Below are 12,840 nucleotides of genomic sequence, written 5' to 3'. Positions count from 1 at the left end.
AGCTGGGTCAGTTTACACCATCTGAGGATCTGGCCCAAGATGTGGCTTGATCAAATGCAGGATGAAAGATGGAACAAAGTACAACCCAAATCCAACAATTTGAGCCAAAATTATGCCCCTATTGCTACAGACAGCAGGCTCACAACTTGTCCAATTCAACTACTAAAATGCCAGCACAGTCTGATTCCCACTTAACTGAGAAATACAGCACAGAATCACCCAGCTTCCCGCATGGCAGCTTTTCTGCGATGATTCCACCCCAACATCCCACATACTGCCTGATGCCTACTTACACGTTGATTTATGGCACCAGATCCCAGCTGCACTCCCTTTGCTGGGTGATGGTGGGCTGGTCGCATTGCTCAGTTACTGCTAGGTTGTGTGATTTCCCTCTGTGACTTTATTTCTGTGCTGTGTGAGTCAGGAGACTTCGGTTCTAGTCTTGCCTCTGTCACTCTGTGACCACGGAGCAGTCACTGTTGCCTCTCTTTCCTCCCCTTCCCTTTGTCTGTCTTGTGTACTTTGAATGTGAACTCTTTTGGGGATGGATTGTGTCTTCCTATGTGCATGTTCTGTGCACATGTTGACAGTATTTTTGTTTAGCAGGCAACAGTGAGGAACAGAGGCTATGATGGTAGAAGTGGAGATCTGGGTTCTTGTTCCATCAACCTCCTGCACGTCCTTGGGTAGGATAAAGAGAGACAGGCTTTGTCTGGGAGCTTCGACTCTCAGGGCTTTAGTTTAGAGAGGTTAGTATGTTTAAAACACATTCTCTGGGCTACCCACTTTGCTACTTACTCAGTTTTACCATCCTGCAGCTACCCCTTTGAAACAGACAAGCACGGTTGCAATAGAGGGAATGGGGTTGGAAATTATGGTGTTATTGGACAATATTCATGTTCCCCACCCTGGCAAAAAGCTAAGTTTCCAGGTAGGAGTAGTCAGACAATTTCTGCTTTATTTCAAAGGAAAATTCAATTTTCAGTTGAATATATTTTCATGGAAAGTCTCTGATATCCATGAAAATAAAAACTTTTTTTGATTATGCCTAAAAATTTTCAGGTTCCAACAGTTTTAGGCTGAAGCTGTTTGGTTCTCACAACCTCAATGAAAAGTCAATTTTTTCTGGTGGAAAAAAAAATCTGATCATCTCTATATATCTGCATAATTTGATAGTAAAAGTCTTAAAGAGTTCTAATTGCAATTCATATTTCTGATATTAAATTTGCCCCATATATTAATACTCTAACATATTTAATTGAAATAGAAAACTTACTTTGTCGGTCTTTATTCCAATTTGCGATGCATTTGATCAGACTGTGTTAGGAATCATTGGTCATTATCTATCTATCTATCTATTCACCCACTGCCAGGATTGTTCGGTTCTCTCTCTCTCTCTCATGCCCCCATCACTGTAGTATCCACCAGCTGTTGTCGCATCCCTTCGCTGGATGTCCTGAGTTGCAGGGGTCTCTCTGCAGTTCCTAGCACAGATGGGCGCTCCCTGCTTCCCTCCTAGGGCACGCTTGGGTGAAAGGTGATGGACTAAATGGGATCAGGGACTGAAAGACAGTCCCAGCTCTCGAGCTGATCCTGGTTTGTGCCGGCTTCAAACAAGGTCACAGCCCAAGATATCCCTGCTCTGGGGCTAAATAGCTGAATCTGATCTCCAGGGCTGTGAGCCCAGCTCTGCTCTCACCTCAGGAGCAAACCATCCTGACAACCTGCCCTAGTTGACCCTAACCCCCCAGAGGGGGAACAGCACCTGCCCTGCATCTCACATGATGACAGCATCTCTTGAAGGACCTTTAGCTAAAAACAAGGCAGGGCTGGATCACAAAGGGGGTCCCCACAGGATGGCAAAATAAAACATACATTTGTAGCACAGACATGGGATCTACAATAGCTAAGAGCCTCTTGGCACCAGAGTCTCAGTTGGCCTGGAATAGCCTGTTCCTTCATTAACTCCACATAGTCACCTCTAGGGGAGCAGAGATGTTTTTCTCCTGCATTGCACCAGCAGCTCTTGGGATGCAGCCACCAGAGGAACCCACAGCTCAGGCTGCCCTGGCTGCTTGAAGTTCCTCACTAAGAGACAAACACTAAAAACTAAGGACCAGGTCCTGAGCTGGTGTAAATTGATACACTTCCATTGACTTCAGAGTAGCGTGGGCTATTTACACCACTTGGGGATCTGACTCATTGACTTCCAGGGAGCTACATCCATTTACACCAGCTGGGAATCTGGCCCATGACTCAGTTTCCAACCCATATCCTTTGCCTGTGAAACTGAACCAAAGAAGAGTCAAACAAACATTCGTAACCAGTCTCCTCTTTCCTAGCTCTTTGTCCAGGGATGAATTACAAGTATAACTTGTAAGGGTGACAGAGCGATTCATTCCCACTTGGGACAGAATTGGGGACAGTGGTGTGGAGATTTTCTGCATCTGATCTTCAACTTTTATTGGGATGAATAGCCCAGGTCTTTTCCTTCCTTCCTTCCTTTCTTTCTCAGTAGTAACATTGTTTTCCTTCCGGCAGACAACATTAAAATAAAAGGCTCCTTTGGCTGCAGATGCACTGTTTAAAAATGTATAATTTACACGAGACATTCATGTCAGAGAAACTGATGAAATACAAAGAGCCAGAGAGCAGAAACCAGCCCGAGACCTATTGGAATCTATGGTTCCGATCCTCAGCAAGTTCAAATCAGGGTAGCTCCACTGGAGTGAATGCGTCAGTGCCCCTGTTTTTGTAAATCACCTCTAGCTGCCTTGGACTCAAAGGGTCCAGATCCCCAAACAGCTGTTGTGTAAATCAGCCCCAGCCCCACTGAAGTCAATTAGACCAGTTCCGCAGCGAATGTAAATTGGCAGAGTGCTATGGACCTCGGCCAGGTTACATGAGCTAAATATCTGTGCCGTGATGTCGAGTTTTTTGTTTGTTCCTGTCTCTGAGATTCTCATTGCTGAACATCACAATCCCATCTCAATGCTCCTGGAATATTCCAGTAGCAGGGTTAATAGAAACCTGCAAGATGGGTACCCAACCAGTACATGAACTGATGAATATTATTACCATCACAGCAACGCCAGTCTAGTTAAGGTTGCATCATGACTTCTGTTTAAAGGTCCTCCTTTCTTAAAAAAAAAAAAAAAAAAAAAAAAGGAAAAAACAGAAGACAAGCTTAGTCAGATTCTTTTGAAATTTAATGTGCCTTAGGAGGGTGCAGGGTAGGATTAGTGACCTAAATGTGGGGTCATTTGAGCGAAGGGTTGTGGAGATATGAGCCCAGTTACAAGTTTCTAGGTTTGTTTATTTTGCTCAAAGCTAGAGATCAAACTATTGATGTGATGCAGGTCAAAATGGTCTCAATCTGTCTCATTTTACCCAAGGTAGTGCATGGCCCCCACTAAATCTTGGGGGACCCAAAATGAGAATGGAATTTAAGAAAGTCTGCTTGTTTGATTGTGCACTTGTGCCAATACAGAAGGAGGACTAGAGTATTTCCATTCCCGCCATTTTGTATGGTTTAAAGCTCAGTTTTTGGAAGTGCACTAGAAGCTGAATGGTTACTCGGATAGCTTTGAAATTTGGGTGCCTCAGGCAGGCCTGGGTAGCATTCGAGTTCCAAATTTGTTGTCATTTGACCAAGGGCTTCCGGAGTTATAAGCCCCTCCATAACTTCCAGTTTCCTTCTGCTGCCTTGTATTGTTAAACTGCGAGGTACTAATGACTGGATCAATCACAGACCTCATTGAGATTGACAGCTGTGAATTCATCCTTCAATTAACATAACTAACAATAAGTTAACCAAAAGCCCCCACCTTAAGTTTTGTCTACACTACCAATTTTGTTGGTCGGGATGTGAAAAAACCACCCCGACCGACAAAAGTTTGTCCGACCCAAGCGATAAGGGAAGAAAGATCCGAAGGGTAGACACGGTGGTAAAGGTAAAAGCTGTAAGGTCCATAGTGTCGACATGGCCTAACTCTGTTGAGTTACTCACTGGGTGAGTAAGAGGAGAAACAGCTCCATTTACTCAACTAGAGTTACTCTTTATTTACACCAGGCTGAAGGCAAGAAGAATGAGTCTCACTGAGTCCAGTGGAATCACTCCTGGCTTGCATGGGGGGAGCGTATCCGCACCAATGACCAGTGTGGGAACACACAGGGATGCCATTAATGTCTCTCTGTTTGAACTGGGGTAAGTCAGCTTGGAAGCCCCAGCCCATGTTTGTAGCTCTCTCCGTTCCTAACTGTGCAACCCTGGACTAGGTCACTTCATTTCCTTCCCCACCTACATTTCCATCCATACAAATGTCCTTTGCTTGATGTGGCCACCTCTCCATGGAATGGGGGAAAATGAAACAAAAACCTGTGAAGTGAAGAAATTTCCTTGGAGAAATTTGCTCTAATGAACACATGGCGTGCACCTCTATGATCAACCCCTGGAACTGCCGAAGTCAGTGGGAGCATTGCTAGTGACTGCAGTGGGATCAGGACCAGGCCTTCCCTGCTATGTAAGAGCTGAGGGTTGTGTGGCTGATAGAAGAAGACTATTTCTATCAGGAAATTGCAAATTAATTTGAGATGGGCCCAGCTCAGACACTGGGCTCTTTCTTGGGATCCTCACTTCCCCAACGCTCAGGCGAGGGGGCTTAGGATCTGAGGTTCTGGTTCCACGCTAAAGCCCATCCCTACAGAACCCACCTTTACTTTGACTGGCAACAATTGGCTCCTTTGATGGCTATCGCAATCTCCATGGAGAGACCATGTAGTGAAGGGGACTGGGAGCCCGATCTACCCTCTCCCATTTTGAGATGATCTCTTCAAGTCCGCGCTGGTCCATGGTCTCTGCTGAGGCTGCTCACAGGGGATTAATGCGTTCTAGTTTGGATGGATGAGATGTTTGGTAGGTGCTTTCTTGACATGTCCAAGGAGATGAGGCACAAAACCAATTTTTCACAGCGCTCAGAAGGGGAGGACACTGGGGCACTGCTCACTGGGCCTGGATTGAATAGGTGACCTAGACATGAAAGCAGCTGCTTCATCTGTTATCTCCCAAGCCAGCATGTCCCATCCTGCGCCGAGATGGCTATAGCATTCATGTGGACATGGTGTGTGAACTGAGACCTCCTCTCCTTTCATATGTCCAGTGCTGGAAGCGAAGACCAGGGACTGTCCTGCTCTCTAAAGATGGCTTTTCCGGGAACAGAGAGACAAGGTGGGTGAGGTAATATCTAGTGAATAGAAAACAGCTCAACAGAATGGGCACCATATATCCTGGGTACTAATTGCTGATTTCCATGGAGAGGCCCCAGGAATGGGCTTGGCCCTCTGGGGGGACCTGTAACCAACACTGCAGCATCCTGTGTAATTAGAGCAGAAGCAAGGGGGTGTGGGTGCTGCAGAATCTGGAACAATACAGTGGACACTTGCTCCAGGATGTGAGCTATGACAGGGATTTTCAGAGTGGTTTCATGGAAACAGGGGCCCAATGCCCATTGTCTGCACAATGGGAGTTAGATGCTTAACTCTCTTAGGGTGTGTCTACACTACGAAATAAGGTCGATTTTATAGAAGTCAATTTTTAGAAACTGATTTTATTCAGTCGATCACGTATATCCCCACTAAGCGCATTAAGTCGGCGGAGTGCGTCCTCAGTACCGTGGCTTGCGTCGACTTACAGAGCAGTGCACTGTGAGTAGCTATCCCACAGTTCCCGCAGTCTCTGCTGCCCATTGGAATTCTGGGTTAAGCTCCCAATGCCTGATGGGGCAAAAACGTTGTCGCACGTGATTCTGGGTACATGTCGTCAGGACCCCCCTTCCCTCCGTCCCTCCTTCTGTGAAAGCAAGGGCAGAGAATCGTTTCGCGCCTTTTTCCCTGGGTTACCCATGCAGACGCCATACCACGGCAAGCCTGGAGCCTGCTCAGCTCACCGTACCTCTCCTGGGTGCTGCTGGCAGACGCGGTACTGAATTGCTACACAGCAGCAGCTCCTTGCCTTCACGGCAGATGGTGCAATAGGACTGATAGCCAGCGTACGTCTCCTGGGTGCTCCTGGCAGACCTCGGTGAGGTCGATCGGGGCGCCTGGACAGACATGGCGCTCCTCCTGTTAGAGCACCGAATGGGAGCCAGAGACTCCAGGTCATTCTCTTCTTTAAGTTTCATCTCATGGAGATTCAGTCCTGCCTGGAATATCATGCGAGCTGGAGGCTTCTGCCTCAGGCTGCTCTCCCAGCCGGCAGCACCGCGCGGTCGCACCTACCCAGCTATAATGATTTAGACCAACTGAGAACCTGCCCCTTCACTTTTAAGAAACCTGTGTAACCCTTCTGCCAGTTGGAGTCAGCAGCAACAAGGGCCGGGTTCAATATCTAGGGGGTCCTATACAACAATGCAACACAACACCGGCTTGAGTCCCCAGCTAGTAACCTGGGACAATTAAACATCCCCCGTTGGGCGCCTCTAGAGGTAACACTTCCCCTCTCACAAGCACAGAGTCCGAGTGTAGAAAAGAAACTTTTAATAAACAGGGGGAAAGTAAGCTGCCATTCACTTGGGAAAACACTGCAAGCAGGATTCATAACATAAACCATGAGCAAAACACCCACCCCAGAGTATGTTGGGCAGTGTCCTTTTGCCTCAGATTCTTAAGTCCAGCAACCAAAAGTTCCTGTAACGTGCCCTTCCTTTCACCGCACCCCACTCACAGCTGTTGTCCTTGGTCAGCGAAGACCCAGAGTTCAGAGGTGCATCTGTGGAGTTCACCGCCCACCCTGGTAGACGGAAAGAAAGGCACCTTGCTCTCTCCACTGTCTGGGCATCGGCATCGGCCTCGGCTCGGCTCTGCTCTGCCAGCCATCCTCGCACCCACAACTCCACTGGCCTTTGGCACCCATGTCCCCTGCTTAGCAAGTGCAGTTTACTTGAGGGTGAGTTCCTCAGTCAGGGCATGTCAAGCACAATTCTGCTGCCCTTGATTCACACAAGAAGGATACACAACCCTTTATTACCCCTGCCCCAGTAACAAAGTGTCTTGTGATCCAACACCAGCCAAAAGTCATCATTTGGGCAAAGCATTCCCATCATGCTGTGTGCCTAGGTAGAGTGGGAGTGTGTGACGGTGTTCCCCGGGCTGCAACCTGGGACTGTGGGATGGCTGTGGCTCCTCAATTCACTAGCCTGGTGTGTCTCTCACTATGCTCTGCTAGCGACTAACAGCAAACCCCTCCAGGTGCTATCACTCAGTCCAGAAGCATGTGAAGCCCCACACCCAGCTAGATTGCATGAATGCTCCCAGAGCCACTCGTGAATCACACAAAGAAAGGCACCAGCCAGATCCCCCCAGCTCCCAGCCTTGTACCTCAGGAATATATCGTCTTGCACCGCCCAAGGCATTTAGGCACCTACCAATGGAGACAGGCATCTAGGGAGATTAATCAAAGCTCCTAAGTAAGCCAGGTGGCTAAATCCCATGGACGTTCAATGGGAGTTAGGCACCTAACCTGCTTAGGTGCTCTTGTAAATCCCACTGGGCACCTATTAAAATAGGTAGGTGCCTAAATCCCTTTATAATCCTAGCCTTGTGTCTATCTTCTCAAGTTCTAAGGCCTGGGCTTCACCTGAACTTCAGAAACATTACCCCTATCATTTGCAAAAGAGCCTACTGGAGCAAACCTTGGGTTTCTACAACTGATACACCACCATCTGCATCCCTCTGCAATAGCGACCACAGTGGACTTTATCCAGGGAAATGTAGGTGCTTACAGGGTTAGGCAGCAGCTGAGCAGAGCTTTTGAGGATGTAAATTTTGGACTTTGGCACCGAAATGCTTTTGCGTATTTAGCCCTCGGCTCCTGCTCAGTGGGGCTGGGTTTGGACAGGTGACTTAGAGGTGAAAGCAGCAACTTCATCTCTTATCTCCCGAGCCAGCCTGTCCCATCCTGCTCGACAATGTTTGTAGCATCCACATGGAAATGGGGTGTGAACTGAGACCTCAGCTCCTCTCAAATGTTCAGGGGCCGAAGGCGAGGGACAGTCCTGCTCTCTCAAGTTGCCTTATTGGGGCACAATCTATTCCCAGGTTCTGCTGCAGCGCGGTGCACACAGCACGGTGTGCCAGGGACATAACATCAGCCCAGGGATTCAGTTACTGAAAGCAACCAAAGCAATCAGACTAAATGGGGAATCCCCTAGGAAACCCCTGTGAGGAGCACAGAGCTGTGATTATCCCCAGGAGGCATTAGCAGGGGAGAGAGTAGAAAACAGCTCAGCAGAAGGGACCCATTGTATCCTGGGTGCAAAATCACTGATTTCCCTGGAGAGACCCCAGGAATGGGCTTGGCCCTCTGGAGGAACCAGTGACCGACTCTCCAGCATCCTGTGCAATTAGAGCAGACACAAGGGGCTGCGGGTGCTGCAGAATCTGGAACCGTCCAGTGAACTTTCACTACAGTCCATGAGCTGTGACAGGGATTTTCAGAGTGGCTTCAGGGAATTACGTGCCCAGCTCCCATTGACTGCACAATGGGAGTTAGGCAACTAATGTCCTTAGACCCCTTTGAATATCCCAGACTTAATATACAGAGATTTCTGTCTTGTCCCCTTGTATCCTAATTTTCTTTGCACCACTCTACCCCTAAGCGGCCAGATGATTAGCCTGAGGTTCTGAAGTCTGACATTTTTCAGTAGTACATATAGAAGCCCAGGTGGCAGCTCTGTGATCTTCCCTCGCTCCCGACTCCCCGGACGTGTGCTTCTACCCTGCCCTGGAGGGACCCTTGCTATATAGGACAGAGGATTCCTTTCTGCATACTTCTGGACCTCTCTATAGTAATGGAGCACAAGGATGCAAATCTATTTCCAGTGATGATGATGTTTGTGTGTTGGGGACACGTCTTCTAGAAACCGCACAGAGACCCCCAGTCCATTTCTTAAGGCCATCATGAAGCCATCACAAGTCACAAACTTTGATGCTTATGCCACCATAGTCACTAGAGGCCTAGCGGGGGAATGGTCCCTGTGCACCCCTGGGCAGTGATGAAGGCAAGGCTGGATGTTGAACACTGCAAAGCTCAGGGATGGATGTTTCTGTTTGGCCAATGATGAAGAGAGGGGCCATTTGTAAAATCTGACAATAGATAATTTTCCACTTGACAAAGCCCTCAGCTGGCATTTTCAAAGAGGCCTCATTTTCAAAGCTACCCAGCTACCACTGACTGTCAGCTATCCAATGAATATCAGCCTTTCTCGTGTACCCTGCTGGGACCAGATTGTTCTGCATGATCTAGAGGTGAGGTGGTCCCTATCTCAGCTGAGATGGGAGCAGCCTTATATTTTAAAACCTCAAACTCATGAGTCTTTGGTCCTGGGGTCTGTGTCTGGCTCATTTTAAAGGGACAGGGCCATTTGTAGAACCCATGTCTGGATATGGCTGCAGTTTACAAAGCCCTTCAGTGTCAGGAAGGGCTCAAAAATATTGTTTTTGGATCTGTCTTCAGTCTTCTGGGATGATATTGTTAAAGCCTCTTCGGGGCTATCAGACACTCAGGGCTAGGTTCACAAAAGGAATTAGGGCCTGATTTTTTTAAGGTATTTAAGCATCTAGTAGGACTTTCAAAACACCCTTTGATTTTAGGTACCTAAATGCTTTTGAAAATCCCACCAGGCACCTAAATACCTTTAAAAATCTTGCCTTTAGGTATTCTAACGATGAGCATTGCAGCACCTAACATTTAGGCACTTAGAAAATCCCCATGATTCCTAAAGCCTGTGTTCGGAGCCCAGGCTCCCTGTTCAATGAATGGGGAGAGGTAAACACCTAAATGGGATCCACAACTGCCAGCATGCGGTGGGGAGGTGCCTAACCTGACCACTGGGAGATGATGACTAGATGTGGGTGTACCAAGCTCCGCCCCCTCACAGAGATAGTTGCCTATGTAGAACTGTTGGGTGGCGCCTATCCCTATTTGTGATGCATAACTGGGAACCCTCTCCTTGGGTCAGGCACCTCTGGTGTTTTGTGTGAGAAGGAGAACGCCCTCCTGTTTAACTTTTAGCCCAGTGGTTAGGGTACTTACCTGGCCATGGGGAAACCCCCGTTCAAGTCCCCCCTCTGCTTGAGGAGGAGACGGGATTTGAAGGGGGATCTGCCACCTTTTGGGTGAGTGTCCTAATCACTGGGCTGTGGGATATTCCAATGTGGGGCTCCCTCAACCTCTCCTGTTCAAGCTGTTCCACTTTGGATTAAATCATTAAAGAATCATTGGTCAGAGAGGGAAAGAGAGCACATGAGAATTACCCTGTAGCCTGGTGGTCAAAGCACTCACCTGGGAGACCCAGTGTCCAGACCCGCTGCTCCAATAACTCTTTAATTATTTTTCCAGACTGGAACAGCTTCAACTGGAGTGACTGTGGGAGCCTCACATAAGAATACCCCTAACACTGATGACATGGACAGTGGCACTGCATCCTTTCTCTGTGCAAGTCCTTGTCAATGTTGATCTCTCTCTCTCTACTCCATTCATCGGTGTGGTGCCGAAAGTCATTGACACGTCAAGTCCCACAATCCTAATTTTTGAAAGAAGCCAGATGGGGAGAGTAATTCCAATGCACCAATTGCAGGGCTTTATTTGACTGGGAAAGGAGAGAAATGGAAAGAGTGTCAGAGTCTGGCACTGGTTTGGTGTTAGCCTTAAGCCCTATCCATATCCCTAACCCATATTCAACAGGGACTTAAACATGAGTTTACCTTTAAACCTTCAATGGGGCCACTCATATGGTTAAAGTTAAGAACGTGCTGAAGTGGCTGCGGAATCAGGACCATTGTACAGAATATTCAAAGGGAATGAGTTTTAAATTCATAATCATGAGTGTTTGGAGCAGATCCTCAGCTGGTGTAAATTCTCAGAGATCTATTGACTTCAATAGAGCTATGCCAATTTAAATCAGCTGAGCATTGGCCTGAGGCCTGACTAAGTCTTGTCTGGGATGATTTAGTTGGTGTTGGTCCTGCTTTGAGCAGGGGATTGGACTAGATGGCCTCCTGAGGTCTCTTCCAACCCGTCTGTGATACTTCCAAGCAAACCAGAGTATGTTAAAAATGTATCCGGTCAAAACAGCTCAAAGTTCAAACACTAAGTGCGTTAGGATGAGCTGTTTGTAAATGAGCGATGGAGTAAGATATAGTCATACAAAATCTTTGCTAAATAATGTGTAATAAGGAGTACTTATAAGAAAATCATGATCTGGACATAGACAATCATTAACAGGAAAAGAAGCACAATAATTTGCACAATAATTTCCATGGATTATTCATTATCTAGTGTGACAGGGTCGGGCCAGATGACTACAGGAGAGTAGTAGAAGGCAGATATATTAGCCCCAGGTTAAGTAGGTCCCTTTCCCCTGGGTAAAGTAACAGGGAAGGTTCCAGAACAATCAGGAACCTTCTGGAGACAATTAAGACAGACAGGCTGATTGGCTGCAGGTGTTCTAATCAAGAAGCTCCTAGAATCAATTAAGGCAGGCTAATCAGGGCACCTGGGTTTAAAAAGGAGCTCACTTCAGTTTGTGGTGCATGTGTAAGGAGCTGGGAGCAAGAGGTGCTAGGAGTGAGAATGTGGACTGTGGGAGGACTGAGGAATAGAAGCACTATCAGACACCAGGAGGAAGGTCCTAAGGTGAGGATAAAGAAGGTGTTGGGAGGAGGCCATAGGGAAGTAGCCCAGGGAGTTGTAGCTGTCGCACAGCTGTTCCAGGAGGCACTCTAGACAGCTGCATTCCACAGGGCCCTGGGCTGGAACCCAGAGTCAAGGGCGAGCCCGGGGTTCCCCCCAAACCTCCCAACTCCTGGTCAGACACAGGAGGAGTTGATCTGGACTGTGGGTTCACGAAAACAGCCAAATTGAGGGCTGCCGTGAAGCTCCAAGGCGAGCAAATCTGCCAATAAGCGCAAGACCCACCAAGGTAGAGGAGAAACTTTGCCACACTAGCTAGCTAGCTAATGTAATTCACAATCAAATAGAAATCTATCATTATCACTAAATGAGGTTGTGGGTTAGGACAAGGAATGGTCCTGTCTGTCTGTCTCTCTAGCTAATCACATAGTCTGCTTTTGTCTGTCATATATGAAGTATACACAACCATGCACAAAGATGATATTCTAATACTACTAACAGGCCAACTTCTGAGATCCTTTCTCAGCTTAGGTGTGAGTACATCTACACGGGAAGGCATATGGAACACCAGATCAGTGCACGTGATGGCACTTGTCCACTTACATCAAGGCTAGAACAAAATGACCCCAGACAAGAAGACAAGAAGACCCCAGACACCAGTGTTCATGTCACTTACTTTAAAACAGTCTTTCCACCATAGCAAGAATGACACTGTTTTTACATCCCCACAACAGAACGGATGTGGACAAATTGGAGAGAGTCCAGTGGAGAGCAACAAAAATGATTAGTGGCCTGGGGCACATGACTTATGAGGAGAGACTGAGGGAACTGGGGTTATTTAGTCTGCAGAAGAGAAGGGGGGGGGGGGATTTGGTAGCAGCCTTCAATGACCTGAAGGGGGGTTCCAAAGAGGATGGAGCTAGGCTGTTCTTAGTGGTGGCAGATGACAGAACAAGGAGCAGTGGTCTCAGGTTACAGTGGGGGAGGTCTAGGTGGGATATTAGGAAACACTATTTCACTAGGAGGGTTACCTAGGGAGGTGGTGGAATCTCCATCCTTAGAGGTTTTTAAGGCCCGGCTTGACAAAGCCTTGACTGGGGTGATTTAGTTGGCATTGGTCCTGCTTTGAGCAGGGGATTGGACTAGATGAC

The 12,840-nt window shown here is 47.6% G+C and overlaps 1 protein-coding gene across 2 annotated transcripts in view; it reads right to left on the bottom strand.

Moving 5' to 3' along the window:
* Positions 1–12,840, bottom strand: part of LOC102945825 (zinc finger protein 436) — a 1,196,575-nt gene that overhangs the window by 763,751 nt on the left and 419,984 nt on the right. The window lies entirely within an intron of this gene.

Source organism: Chelonia mydas, chromosome 14 (assembly GCF_015237465.2).
Source record: "Chelonia mydas isolate rCheMyd1 chromosome 14, rCheMyd1.pri.v2, whole genome shotgun sequence".
Classification (NCBI taxonomy): Eukaryota; Metazoa; Chordata; order Testudines; family Cheloniidae; genus Chelonia; species Chelonia mydas.
This window is presented reverse-complemented; position numbering and strand designations above follow the sequence as displayed.